This window comes from Suncus etruscus, chromosome 9, assembly GCF_024139225.1.
Source record: "Suncus etruscus isolate mSunEtr1 chromosome 9, mSunEtr1.pri.cur, whole genome shotgun sequence".
Lineage (NCBI taxonomy): Eukaryota > Metazoa > Chordata > Mammalia > Eulipotyphla > Soricidae > Suncus > Suncus etruscus.
Window position 1 is genome coordinate 16,761,095 of NC_064856.1, and position 13,376 is coordinate 16,774,470.

Consider the following 13,376-nt stretch of genomic DNA (forward strand, 5'->3'; position numbering starts at 1 on the left):
AGAAGGAGTGACTCCTGCCTGAGAACTCTGGTTCAGCAGTCAGGTCACTTGCCCTCAAGAGGTCTCTGTCTCACCTACAGAATAGGAAGCACTAAGAAGCACCCCAAATGGTAAGCAGTTCCTGAGGTATTGAGCAAAGCCTCCCTGAGTTCTCCTTCCAAATCTCAGCCTCAAGCTCTTTGCATGTCTCCTCTTTCCCGGAGCACAGTACGGGATCCTCACTAACAATGCCCCACAGTTCATAGTCACAGAACCCACTACTGTGGCTAACACCTGATTGCTCTTATGTGCCCAGCATGGAGTCAAGAGCTCCATCGAAGTTCAATATCAGGAGACCCTAAGTCACCATGGAATCCCACCATTCCAATTAATCAATGATAGACAAAAAGGTCAAGGTGAAGTGACAGGCCAAAGTCACAAGCAGGACAGAAAGGGCCTGGCTGTCCAAATGCATATTTTTCCTTCAGTCTCCTTAAGACCTTGGAGTTATGGCCGGAGTGGTAGTTTAGCACAGAGGTAGAGCATTCTTAGCCTTGCATGCTGCCGACCTGGGACGAACCCGGGTTGAATCTCTGACATCCTATATGGTCCCCTGAGCCTGCCAGGAGCGATTTCTGAACACAGAACCAATAGTAACCCCTGAGTGCCTCTGGATGTGCTCCCCCACCAAAAAAAAAAAAAACCTTGGAGTTAGCTGAGCAGCATTCCATCATAGGGTATGGTCTAGATCTGGAGGTGACAGGTGGGGAATCTATGGCCTTCACCTGCTCCAAGCCTCCTCAAATAAATAGTCTCATACGCCTTTGTTTTTATAATTGTTTTGGGGCCACATCTGGCAGTGCTAAGGAGCTAGTCTTGGTTTTATGCTTGGGAAATTTTTCCTAGTGACGTTTGGGGGACTACGTGGTGCTGGGGATCAAACACAGGCCTCCTGAATGCAAAGCATGTCTATCTATTCCTGTGAGCTATTTCCTTGTTCCAGATTTGTATTTTGATTCAAATGTGTCAAATGAGGCTGTTTAACAGAAATATAATGCACATCACACATACTGTTTAAGATTTTTTGGTAGATGTAGCTTAGAAAGTACAAGGAATAGTAAACTTAATTTTAATAATATATGTATTTTTAGAGTGTCACAACTGGTAATGCTCGGGTGTCATTCCTGGTTATGCACTCAGGAATTACTCCTGGTGGGCTCAGGGAAGCATATGAGATGCCAGGGATCAAACCCAGGTTGCCTGCATGCAAGATCAGCATGCTACTCGCTTAACTATCACTCCAGCCCCAATAATATACTTATTTAGCTTCATAAACCCTTTTCAACATGTAATCATGATAGATAGCATGAAGACAGGGTGTTTGCCTTGCATGCAAAAGGACAGTGGTTCGAATCCTGGTGTCCCATATGGTCCCCTGAACCTGCCAGGAGTGATTTCTAAGTGTAGAGCCAGGAGTAACCCCTGAGTGCTGCCAGTTGTGACCCCCTCAAAAAAAAAATTCATTGTATATCATACCTGAGGCACTTCTCAATTCTGATTCTCTGCCTTCTCAAATGGAAACATAGGTTTACAAACCAAAGTTCTCAGACATTCATAGTTCATCTATAACTAAAGAGAACTTCTTTCCACATTATAAGTTAATTTAAATAAAATCAAACAAGGAATCCGGCACCTCAGATGCACAAGCTACATTTCTAGCCCTAAATTGGAGTGAGGTTCCAACGTATGTTGAAGCTGAATCCAAGGTGTCTGTTCATTTAGTAGTCCCCCTTAAGCCTACCTCTGGTGTCGATTCTTCAAAGAGAATGACGAAGGGGTTTGAGCCCACTGCTCAGAGATGAGGTCCCTGCCCCAGGTCACCCCATCTTAGGTCCAGGTCTATGTTAACTGGAAACTCTAAGATGTGTACTTGGTATGAAAGAACCACTAAGCCTTTTCCACTGGCCCCAGGGAGTCTAGCAATAGAGAAGGACCCAGACTAAGAGGCTAAGAAAGATCAGGAAAAAGACTCAAAGGACTGCAATGTCCACATGGCATCCACAAGGTCTGAAGTTCCATAACCCACACACACACACCAGCACCAGTGGGCCTCAAACATGGCCATCTCACGCACACTGCTGAGAAGTCTGCCAAATTAAAAAAATATTAAAATTAATCATGACATCAATCCTTAAGCCCTTCTTTCTCCAGCAGATGGTCAAGCCAGCAATGTCTGCCACAGCCTGCTCTCAGCATAGGTGCCTGAGGCTGGGTGTCCTTGGTGGCCTAGGGCCAGAGCCCTTACTCACCTCTCTGGGTCACCTTTGTTGTAGGCAGGAAGAGTCCAGATGCAGTCTGTCCCTAGGGAGAAAAGGACCAGCCCTGGAGGCGAATTCCAGGGGAAGTGGGGGGCTGGTAAGGTCAGAACCACCCAGTGCTCCTCCCCTCCCCTGGGCAGTACAGGTCCGGCTCTGCCCAGCAGGGTGAAACTCAGGTTTAACAATTAACTGTGATTGGTTTCCCTTTCAGCAGGAGGCAGTTCCAGCAAAAAAAAAAAAAAAAAAAAAAAAAAAAAAAGAATTATGGGATGGGAAGGGGGCTGTGTGGAAGGAGAAAGGAGTGGCTGGGGACCCTGGAAACCTCCCTCCCTACCAGTATCACCCAGTCTTTGCAAACTGATGGCAAAGTCCCATAAATCAGGGCAGGGCCTGGTACATAGCGAGTGCTCGATAAATATTTCCAAACGATGATTAAACAGAAAACCAAGACTGCAGCCTGATGCAGAAGAAAAGGCAAAGAAAAGAAAAGGCTGGTCCCAGGTGAGGTTGATTCCTGGACCCGTTGTACCTCAGGTATTCACAGAGACTGGATATGGAGCCGGTCTGATGACCAGGACATGCCAAGAATGTGGCTTTTTTTGGGGGGGGAAGGGGGGTCACACCCAACAGCGCTCAGGAGTTACTCCTGGCAGGCTCAGGGGACCATATGGGATGCCGGGATTTGAACCACCAACTTTCTGCATGCAAGGCAAATGCATTACCTCCATGATATCTTTCCGGCCCCAAGAATGTGGCTTTAAAATCCCTCAGCCCTGGCTGCTTTTCTGGGCTTTTTTCCTGGTTGTAACCTCGAGAGCCCTCATTTCTTCCCTCAGAGAACAGGGGTGGTAGTGGATACTGTAGCTACCCCAGCTACCAGTTCTATGCTGCTGAAATCCAGTCATGTCTCTTGTGGTGTGGCAAAAGCCTCCTCTTCTCAATAACCTCCCCACAAATCCCCACAACTAGGTGCCCACCTACATGGCTCTTTTCCTTTCCTTTCAGGAGGGAAATCCCTGAGTGATTCAGGGGATGTGAGTGTGAGTGTGAGTGAGTGTGTGTGTGTGTGTGTGTGTGTGTGTGTGTGTGTGTGTGTGTGTGTGTGTGTGTGTGTGTGTGTGATGGGGGTGGGTGGGGAGTGGTGAGAGGCATTCACCTCCCATGCACCTGGGACCACACACCTATATCCACGGAGCCCACCTGACCTTTGCATGTTATTCATGCCCTTTTTAGAGCCCCTGTTTCCCAGCCCCAATAGAGCTGTATAGGTCCATAGCCCTGTCCCAGCTGGCACTAGATTTCCTATACTGGGCCTCAACTACTTCCTGTACAAAGTCAGGGCATGAATCAAGAGATGACTTCTCCTGCCAGCTGGCTGATATTTACCAATTCTGACATTTCTGGCCTCATTTTACACTTTAATGTTAGACAGACCCATAGTTCAGATCTCAGCCTGGGTCAGATAAACAAGCAGTCTGTTAAGGGATAGACCCTGAAGACTGAGACTGGAGCTTACTGTGACATTCTTAACTCCAACCTGCCCAGAGGGACAAAGACCTCTGCATCCATATCCCTGCTCCCTGCCAGAAAACCCCCAACCCCTGCCTGCCCCTAGTCTCCTCTTACTGCAGTACTGACCTCTTGTGGTACCCCTAAGCAGACTTCATATTCTTCCTACCCTAAAGTATGGTTTCTAAGGCTTCTAATGCAGACCTGAGAGCTACCTCTTCTTCCATACTGCACTCTCCCCATCTGTACCCCACATAGCTATTCCTTCTTGACTTCCTCAATTCTCCCACTACCCCTTATGCTTGCCTGTGGGTCTGTCCATATCACATGAGTCTATGTGGAAGGCTAAATCCTCACTCCCTCAAGATGTCTGTCTTTCTTTCTTTCTTTCTTTCTTTCTTTCTTTCTTTCTTTCTTTCTTTTCTTTTCTTTCTTTCTTTCTTTCTTTCTTTCTTCTTTCTTTCTTTCTGTCTGTCTGTCTTTCTTTCCTTTCTTTCTTTCTTTCTTTCTTCTTTCTTTCTTCCTTTCTTTCTTTCTTCTTTTTCTTTCTTCTTTCTTTCTTCCTTTCTTTCTTCTTTTTCTTTTTTCTTTCTTTCTCTTTCTTTTTTCTTTCTTTCTTCTTCTTCCTTCTTCCTCCTCCTCCTTCTTCTTCTTCCTTCTTCCTCCTCCTCCTTCTCCTCTTCCTCTTCCTCCACCTCCTTCTCCTCCTCCTCCTCTTCCTTCTTCTCCTTCTCCTTCTCCTTCTTCTCCTTCTCCTTCTCCTCCTCTTCCTCCTCCTCCTCTTCCTCCTCCTCCTCCTCCTCCTCCTCCTCCTCCTTCTTCTTCTTCTTCTTCTTCTTCTTCTTCTTCTTCTTCTTCTTCTTCTTCTTCTTTTTGAGGATGGATGGGCAGTCACACATAGTGATGCTCATTTACTCCTGGCTCTGCACTCAGGGGGACTATATGTGGTGCCAGGGATTGAACTCAGGTCAATGTGTACAAGGCAAGTGTCCTGCCTGTTGTACTATGGGGATCATGACATCCTTTAAAATTTTTGATTTTGGGGTCTGGAGTGATGAGCAAGTGGTAGGGTGTTTGCCTTCCACTCACTGAACCAGGATGGACCACATGTGGTCCCCCAAGCCAGGAGCGACTTCTGAGCGCATAGCCAGGAGTAACCTATGAGTGTCACTGGGTGTGGATCAAAAAAATAAAAAAAACAAAACAAAACAAAATTTTTTTTATTTTGGGGTCATACCTGGTAGCGCTCCAGGGTCACTCGCACTGGTAGTTGGGTGAGATGGGGGTGGGAGGACTGTGCAGGACCAGAGATCAAACCCAGACTTCCTACTAGTGAAGCATGTGCTCAGCACTTTGAGCTTTCCCTGGCTCCCTGTTTGTGGTAGACCCTCAAGGCCCCACAGACCCAGGAACTCCTGCAACAGCTGTGTCCCCTGCCCTGAAACAGCTGTGTCCCCTACCCCCAGCACAAGCTCAGAACACAGCAGATAGATGTTGCTGAGTAAACTCTGACAACCATTAACTGAACAACAATGAATTCTAATCACATAGTGTCCGCTCTTCTTCACAAAGCACAGATCTCTGCATCTATCGCTATTCATTTCTTACTCCTTCCACTAGCCCTGCAGGCTTGTCACTCCTACCCTTGTTGTCAGCTAAGGAAACTGAGGTTTAGAAAGATGAAGGGGCCTGCTCAAGCCAAGAAACAGCCAGAAAACTGCACAGTCAAGACTAGAATTGTAAGTTCTTACCTACTGTCTGCTTGGCCTTCTTCCAATCCACAAATAAAGGTCATGGGGAGGTGTATGATATGACAAGTTGTGGCCTGACAGTGATGAGACACAGGGGCTCCAGGATGACCAAGGTCAGATTTTGAAAATGAATCTGAGCCTTCCTTTGCAGCTAGGGAGGTGGCTTGGGGGAAAGTACATGCTTTGCAAGCCCTGCATTTGATTCTCAGCCCCAAAGAAAACCAAGCCAAAAAAAAAAAAAAAAACCCACAAAAACAAAAACAAGCACATGCTCTGTGAAAAGCCCTGGGTTATTGGTGAGGAAAAAAAATATATGAGCAAGACATCCCAGTACTCACAATCAAGCTAGAGAGAGCCAAGACCTAGGATAACCAGGACTGAACAGAGCTTGTCCTCAGAGAAAAGAGTTTGAGGAAGGGAGATATATCCCTACTGTGTTCTAGAAGGGTCCCCAGTCCTATAGGACAGAGGCTGGCACCAAGCTGAGCTTGAAAAGGCAGGCAGGAGTCAAGGGGCGACTTGGGGTGGGGAGATAATGGCCTTCCATGCAGAGAGCAGGAAGGAGTCCTGCAAGGCATCTGGGAAGAAGCACAGGTTAGCAAGAAGCATGCCCACTAGCTTTAGGAAGCACATTTGCTAACTCTTCCATCAGCATCAGCACCAGCCCCAGGTGTCCAGCCCAGGAGAAAGGCCACCTAGAGAGCTTTCCCAGACCCATGGGCACATAGGTTGTTTATTCTCAAGGGTGCTGAAAGGGAGAAAAAGGCCTGGGTAGGGAGATGACAGGAGGGACTAGCATCCAGACTCTGCCACAAACCCCTGACCACAGGCGATGCTAAAGGGAGGGGTAGATCCCAGCAGACGTGCATGAGATTTGGTGAGGCAGCAAGGGAAAGGACAAAGAGCATGAACTGGTTCCCAGAAATCACAGATTAAAGCCATGAGGGGCAGCACTTTCTGAATCAACCTAAACCCTGTACACCCCAGTCACAATGTAACAGGTAATGAGTAAAAGCAGGTTGACATGTAGCCAGGGAGATCACTAGGGTTTCAGAGCACATGCTTTTCAGGTACTGGTACTCATCCCTGGCACTGCATGGTCCCTAAGGCCTGGTGGCCTCTGAAGACAGTTATGTGGGGTGTGGTTCCTATTAGAAATAAATTAAAACAAAACAGGGACAGGAGCAATAGTAGAGTGGGTAGGTGTTTGCCCTGATGCAGCCAACCCAGGTTCAATCCCCGGCATTCCATATGGTCCCCTGAGCACTACCAGGAGTAATTCCTGAGTGCAGAGCCAGGAGTGGCCCTTGAGAACTGTTGTGTATGGCCCAAAATCTAGAACCAAAACAAAACAAAAACCAAATGGACTCCATGGTCTCCCCACCCGATCCCCCTTCCCCACTACAGTATCACTGACTTGAATCTTGGGGGTAACACACTGGAAGAGAGTATTAGTGAGCAAGCTGATCTCATGGAAAGCAAAGTTTGAGAAGCCCTGCCTGAGGTATCTCTAGTATAGGGGTGCTGAGCTGCTCAGTTCTGGGCTATTGAAGAGTGAACTTGGCTTCCATGTCTATGAAGAGACACTGAAGCTCATAGTCACTGTCTCCTTGGTACAGTCCTTCCCACTAGTGTCCGAGAGTCCCCTGCTTCAGCAGGAGCAGCAGCCTCACAGAGACTGGCCCCCAGTGGTTTCCTAGCAACCCGTCCTAAGGCTACTCTCTCCCCTCCCAACAGCTTGGCACTGACCTCTCCTGGTTTTGTTTGTTTGGTTTTTATTTTTGAGTCACACCTAACTGTGCTCATAGGCTACTCTTGACTTACTGCATGGAGGATTATTCAGTCTCTGGGATTGAACTCTGGTCTCCTACATGCAACATGTGAAACAGCTTTGTAAGAATCTCTTTGGCCTCAAAACTTCCTTTTGAACACAAACATGCTGCTGCCACCCCTCTCCTCTGAACCCCCAAGCCCCATGTGCCCTTTTGAAGAGATAAAAGTGTCACTCTTCCTCAAAAGATGATAAGCTTATTTAAGTGGGAAACTCAAGATAATCTCCAGAAAAACTAAGGTGCAGTGTCAGGATACAGCAACAGTACAGGGGGTAGGGCACCTGCCTTGCATGCTCAGACCTACGTTGATCCGCAGTCTCCCATATGGTTCCCTCAGCCTGTCAGTGATTCCTGAACAGAGAGACAAGAGTAACCCCCGAGTACTGCTAGGTATGGCAAAAAAGAAAGAAGAAAAGAAAAGAAGAGAAAGAAAAAGAAAGGAAAAGAAAAGAAAAGAAATGAAAAAAGAAAAGAAAAGAAAAGAAAAGAAAAGAAAAGAAAAGAAAAGAAAAGAAAAGAAAAGAAAAGAAAAAGTGGCAGTGACAAAATGATTCCAAGGGGTCCAGGAATGTGGCTTATCGACAAAGCAAATGTCTTGCATCTGTAAATATGTAAAGCCCTTGGTTGACCCCTAAATACAGAGAGAGAGAGAGAGAGAGAGAGAGAGAGAGAGAGAGAGAGAGAGAGAGAGAGAGAGAGAAGGAACAATACCCAGGGGAGGGTATTCATATATGGGCCCTATCCCTGAGTCTGGTCTCTCCCCTAACTGAGCAGTGGCCCAGAGGCAGGTGAGGAGTGGGAGGGAGATTCAATCCCTGCAAGAGTGATGGCACCAGCCTGGGAGCAGGACATCTGGGCAGAGACCCTGCTCTCTTAGCCAAGAAAGAATTTGTCTTCTGACTTTGAGCATCACTATGTGAACCCCACAAGTTCCTGCAAGGCCCTGTTTGACCTGTATGAAAACCTCAAGTCCCTTCAAGTTTTGGAAAAATATAATTTTATTTTCCCACCTGTACCTCCAGGCTAGCTGGGTAAGGCTGTGGGCACTGTTTAGTCTCCTTTAATAAACAAGGGTGTCAGCCTCAGCCTTGCTGGGGAGCTTCGAGGATTAAGAGACATCAGGCATGTAAAGCGCTTAGCGTCCGGTTGGCACAGAGGAGGCCCCTGAGCGGAAGTGTTTGGTTATCAGTCACCAGCCCGAGCCTCTGCCAGGACGACTAGCCTTTCTAGTGCTTAGGTGGCCCCAAGCCACCCTCAAACCACCCACCTGGAAGCGGGTGGGGGAATTCTGGAGGCTTTATCATTTCTAGAACTTTAATCTGCAGGGAAGAGTGGGAGAGTCAGAAGAAAGCAGTGGGGCAGGGCAAGGAAAGAAAACAGAGGGAAGAGGACATAGGGAATCACGGGGGATGAGGGCTCCCCCAGTTTGTGGGAGAAAGGAAGATGACTCAGGGAAGCTGTCAGGTTCGACTAAGCTTCTCTTCTTTCCAGAGCTTTCCTCAGATCTGCCAAGGCCAGACTCGGAGGACAGCCGCCTGCTGTCAATGGGGACATTGAAGCTTTGGGTTACCTTGGGGCCCTGGCTCCCCAGGCTGCAGCCACCGCCCAGGGTGGCCTCCTGCTGGAGCAGGCAGAGGTGGCCACGGCCAGCTAAGAACAAAACAAGCTGCTCATTCAGCCTACCAAGGCACCAGCGCCACCCCCCTCCCGGGATCCTGACCTGCCTGTACTGGACCCTTTCTCCACTATGTCCCCACCACTGGGCCTGTGCAAAGCCCTAGCCTGACTCCACTGGACCCCCACTCTAACTTCCAGGGCAAAAGATACAGCCAGGGAAAGAACATGGCTCGTTGAGAAAACAGAAGTCATGAAGGAGGAGTTCCAACTGCCACTCCCTGGCCATATGACCTTTAGGATGTCACTGCCCACAGATTATCCAGTTAATGAGACCTTCAAGGCCCTGTTAATGAGGGCCTTGAAGGGCAAGGATCCTGGACATCACCAAAACTCAGTAGGCGTCTGCCATTCACAAAGAAGCAAAAAGGACTTGCCCGAGAAAAGAAAGGGATGGTGACTGGGCTGGGCTGTGCTTGGAAGGGGGCATAAGGAGAAGGGGTAGCTAGGGCCAAAGACAATTATGATGATGATGACGAGTATAATTAAAATTTTTAGCAACAAACTCTTAAAACTTTGTGCAAAGAACTTTTTCACTGTCGCCAGAATTTATAATCTGGGGAGAAAAGTAGGGTTGACTTAACACATTGGGCAAATAAAGAGCATGAAGCCAGATGAAACAATTTGTCCCTGCTGTGAAGGGCAGAGAGGAGGGAGCCCAAGAGGAAGAGATGATAATAGGTTACCTGCCAGGAGCTGCCACTACCAGGTTTACCTCCATAACACCGTTCTGTGCACCCCCATGTCACACGCAAACCCTGAATCTGAGAAAAAGTTCACTGATCTACTTGGCTGGCAAGCCTGGATCTGAACACGGTCTGTGAAACCCCTATACTCTGTTCTTTTTTTTTTTTTTTCCCTATACTCTTTTCTATCTCCTCACAACCTCCCCAGCAGTTCATTTCTACTTAGAAACTCAGAATGGCTCCTTATTTGGAGTCATTGTGAATGAGTGAATGAGTGAGAATTAAGTGAGGCCAAAACGGACTGGGCTGGATCCCAAGTCCAATATGATGGTGTCCTTCTAAGAAGAGACATAGAGATACATCGGAAGGAAGAGATGAAAATCATGTGATGGCTGACAGAGGCTGATGCGGCTGCAAGCCAAGGCTTGCTGGCCACCAGCCGAGCTCCAATGCACAGAACAGATTCCCTCTCAGAACCTTCAAGCAAGGACCGGCCTTGCCAATTCCTTCATTTCTGATTTCCAGCTCCAGAAATGTGAGAGAATAATTTCTGCTTTGTTAAATCACCCAGATTGTGGTACTTTGTTATATAGTCCTAGGAAATTAATACATGATATCAGATGAGGAGTGGGCCTGGACTATGAAATCCCCACTTTCTTTTCTTTTCTTCTTCCTTCCTTCCTTCCTTCCTTCCTTCCTTCCTTCCTTCCTTCCTTCCTTCCTCCTTCCCTCCCTCCCTCCCTTCCTTCCTTCCTTCTTTTTTTGGTTTTTGGGCCACACCTAGCAGCGCTCAGGGGTTACTGCTGCCTATGCGCTCAGAAATCACCCCTCGCAACCTTGGGGGACCATATGGGAGGCTGGGAATTGAACCAGAGTCTGTCTGGGGTCGGCCGTGTGCAAGGCAAATGCCCTACCGCTATGCTATCTCTCCAGTCCCCATGAAATTCCCATTTTCAGATTCCCACTCATGAGAAAGACTTTGGGGGGGGGGGAGGAGTCTGTGTGGTTTGAGCAGAACAATAATACAGGGTTTTTACCTTGTACATGGCCAACTCAGGTTCAATTCTCAGCAATCCATATGATTCCCAGAGCCCTGCAAGAAGTGATTCCTGAGTGCAGAGCCATAAGTAAGATCTAAGTACCTTTGGGTATAGCTTCAAAACCAAAAGAAAGAGGAAGGAAGGGAGGGAGGGAGGGAGGGAGGAACGGAGGGAGGGAGGGAGGGAGGAACGAAGGGAGGGAGGGAGGGAGGGAGGGAGGAAGGAAGGAAGGAAGGAAGGAAGGAAGGAAGGAAGGAAGGAAGGAAGGAAGGAAGGAAGGAAGGAAGGAAGGAAGGAAGGAAGGGAGGGTGGAGGGAAGAGAGGGAGGGTGGAGGGAAGAGAGGGAGGGTGGAGGGAAGAGAGGGAGGGAGGAAGGAAGGAGGGAGGGAGGAGGGAAAGAAGGGAGAGAGGAAGGAAGGAGGGGAGGGAAGGGAGGGAGGAATGAGGGAAGGGAAGGGAGGTAGGGAGGGAGGGAGGGAGGGAGGAAGGAGTCTAGGGCCAGTCATTCTATTCTCCCCTTCATCTCCTGATCCTGAGTTCACCTAAAACTTTCTATGGTGCTAAGAGGTCTCTGTCCACCACACAGGCCCTGGTATCATGCAAAGGACCAATCTCTAAGACAACATGCCCCCTTCCACCTGGCCATGAGCTAGCACCACAGGAGAGCTGGTTTTGAAATGCAAAACTAACCCTCCTCTAACTTAATCCTCTTCCCTAGCTCTCTAACACCAAAGGACTCATTTAAGCTCTTCAGCAGGGGCCTGAGAGATAGCATGGAGGCAGGGCGTTTGCCTGGCATGCAGAAGGATGGTGGTTCAAATCCCAGCATCCCATATGGTCCCCTGAACCTGCCAGGAGTGATTTCTGAGCGTAGAGCCAAGAGTAACTCCTGAGTGCTGCCAGGTGTGACCCCCCTCACCCACCCCCACCACCACCCCCACCACCCCCGCCACAGATCTGACTCAGACTTCTCAGGCCTTATTTCAGCTATGAACCACCCCTGACTCTATCCCCAAATCGCCACTCTCACCTCAAGGAGCTTTTCTTTCTTGAGATGGAAACCAATGGAACAATCTTTTGCACATGGGCTTTTGCACATGCTGCTACACCACCTTGAAGTTAGGAGCTTTCTGATTCACAGTCTCTGACCTCCATGAAGCCTTCTCCTTCAAGAGCCACACCTCATGTCTTAGACACTGTAGCTCTTTACCTATCTATCCCACACCCAGTCTATGAACACTGTTGTATTCATTTCTGTTTTTGCCAGTCTATGACCTAGCACAGAGGCATTTAGGAATGTTGAATCAGGGCTGGGGATGTGGCTCTGAGGTGGTGTACATACCTCACATGTGTGAGAGACCCTAGGTTCCACTCCAGGCACCACATAAAAGAAGTATATTGTATTAAATCATGGAGTTGTCAAAATAGCAATAAATGCTAACATTTACCAAATGTCCACTATGTGCCAAGCACTGTGCGAACTATTCAATGCGGGTTAAACACCAAATACTAGTCCGGTCCTATTTACAGGTGAACAAGTGAGGAGGTGAGGCCACCTAGCCAAGCTCCCCAGAGCCATTGCCAACAACTGCATTGGGCACATCATCAATCCCGGTACCTCCCAATGCAGAGAAAGAAGCAAGCAAGAGAGGGAAAGTGACTTATCCACACAGTTGGACACAAAATATGATGATCCCTAGATTTAATGTTGGTTTTTGAGTCATCCAAAGTGATTCTCTGGGAAAACTGCTGGCTCTGTGCTCAGGAATCACTCCTGGGCAGAGCCCAGGGTACCATCTGAGGTGCTGAGGATTAAAGTGGTGTTGGCCACAGGTCCTGCCTACTATACTATGGCCCTGGCCCCAGATCTTTATAGATTCCTTGTCCCATGCTCTTCCACATTTTGTTTCTGCAAAGGATCCCAAGAAACAAACCTGGCTCTGTATCCTGAAGGGCTTTCTCCTAACTCCCTAGAGCAGACTGAGTGAGGGTGGGTCCAGGCACAGTAAGAGCTCACTAGGAACTAGTGAGGGCAGCTAGTAGTAGTTTGAAAACTGGGGAAGCTGTAGTAAACATACATGCAAGCAGTGAAGAGTGTCAACTTCACTGAACCCTGCAGCCAAGTGTGTGAGTTTTGCAATCTGTGAGCAATCCCTAATAAAAGACCATAGGCAGGCATGTGTGAAATCTCTAGGCCTACTTAGCTCTTAGTGTTAGAGTTTGAGAAAAAAATAACTTGGGAATCATATAAGGTCATCACCCCTGAAGTCATCTATTCAACAGATTTATTAAACTCCAATCATAAGTCAAGTGTGTGAGAGAAGGGTCGCTGAGAAGACTAATAAGCAAATTCGAGTTCAATCAGGGGTAACAGACAAACAACAAGTTTGTGGTTAAGTATAACTAAGTGCCTATAATGCTATACAGTAGGTCAAAAAAGAATAAAAAGAAAAACAAAGGGGTCAGGAGTTAGTACAGCAATTAGGCACATGCCTAGCATGTACCCAATCTAGGTTCAATTCCCTGTACCAGGGATAGCCCCAGCATTCCTAGCACTGCAGGGCCCAAGCAGAATAGCATCCTTAAA

At 47.9% G+C, this 13,376-nt stretch overlaps 1 protein-coding gene across 7 annotated transcripts in view; it reads right to left on the reverse strand.

The window, feature by feature from the left end:
• The window catches only part of EPB41L1 (erythrocyte membrane protein band 4.1 like 1), a 123,428-nt gene that overhangs the window by 106,641 nt on the left and 3,411 nt on the right, over nt 1–13,376 (reverse strand). The window lies entirely within an intron of this gene.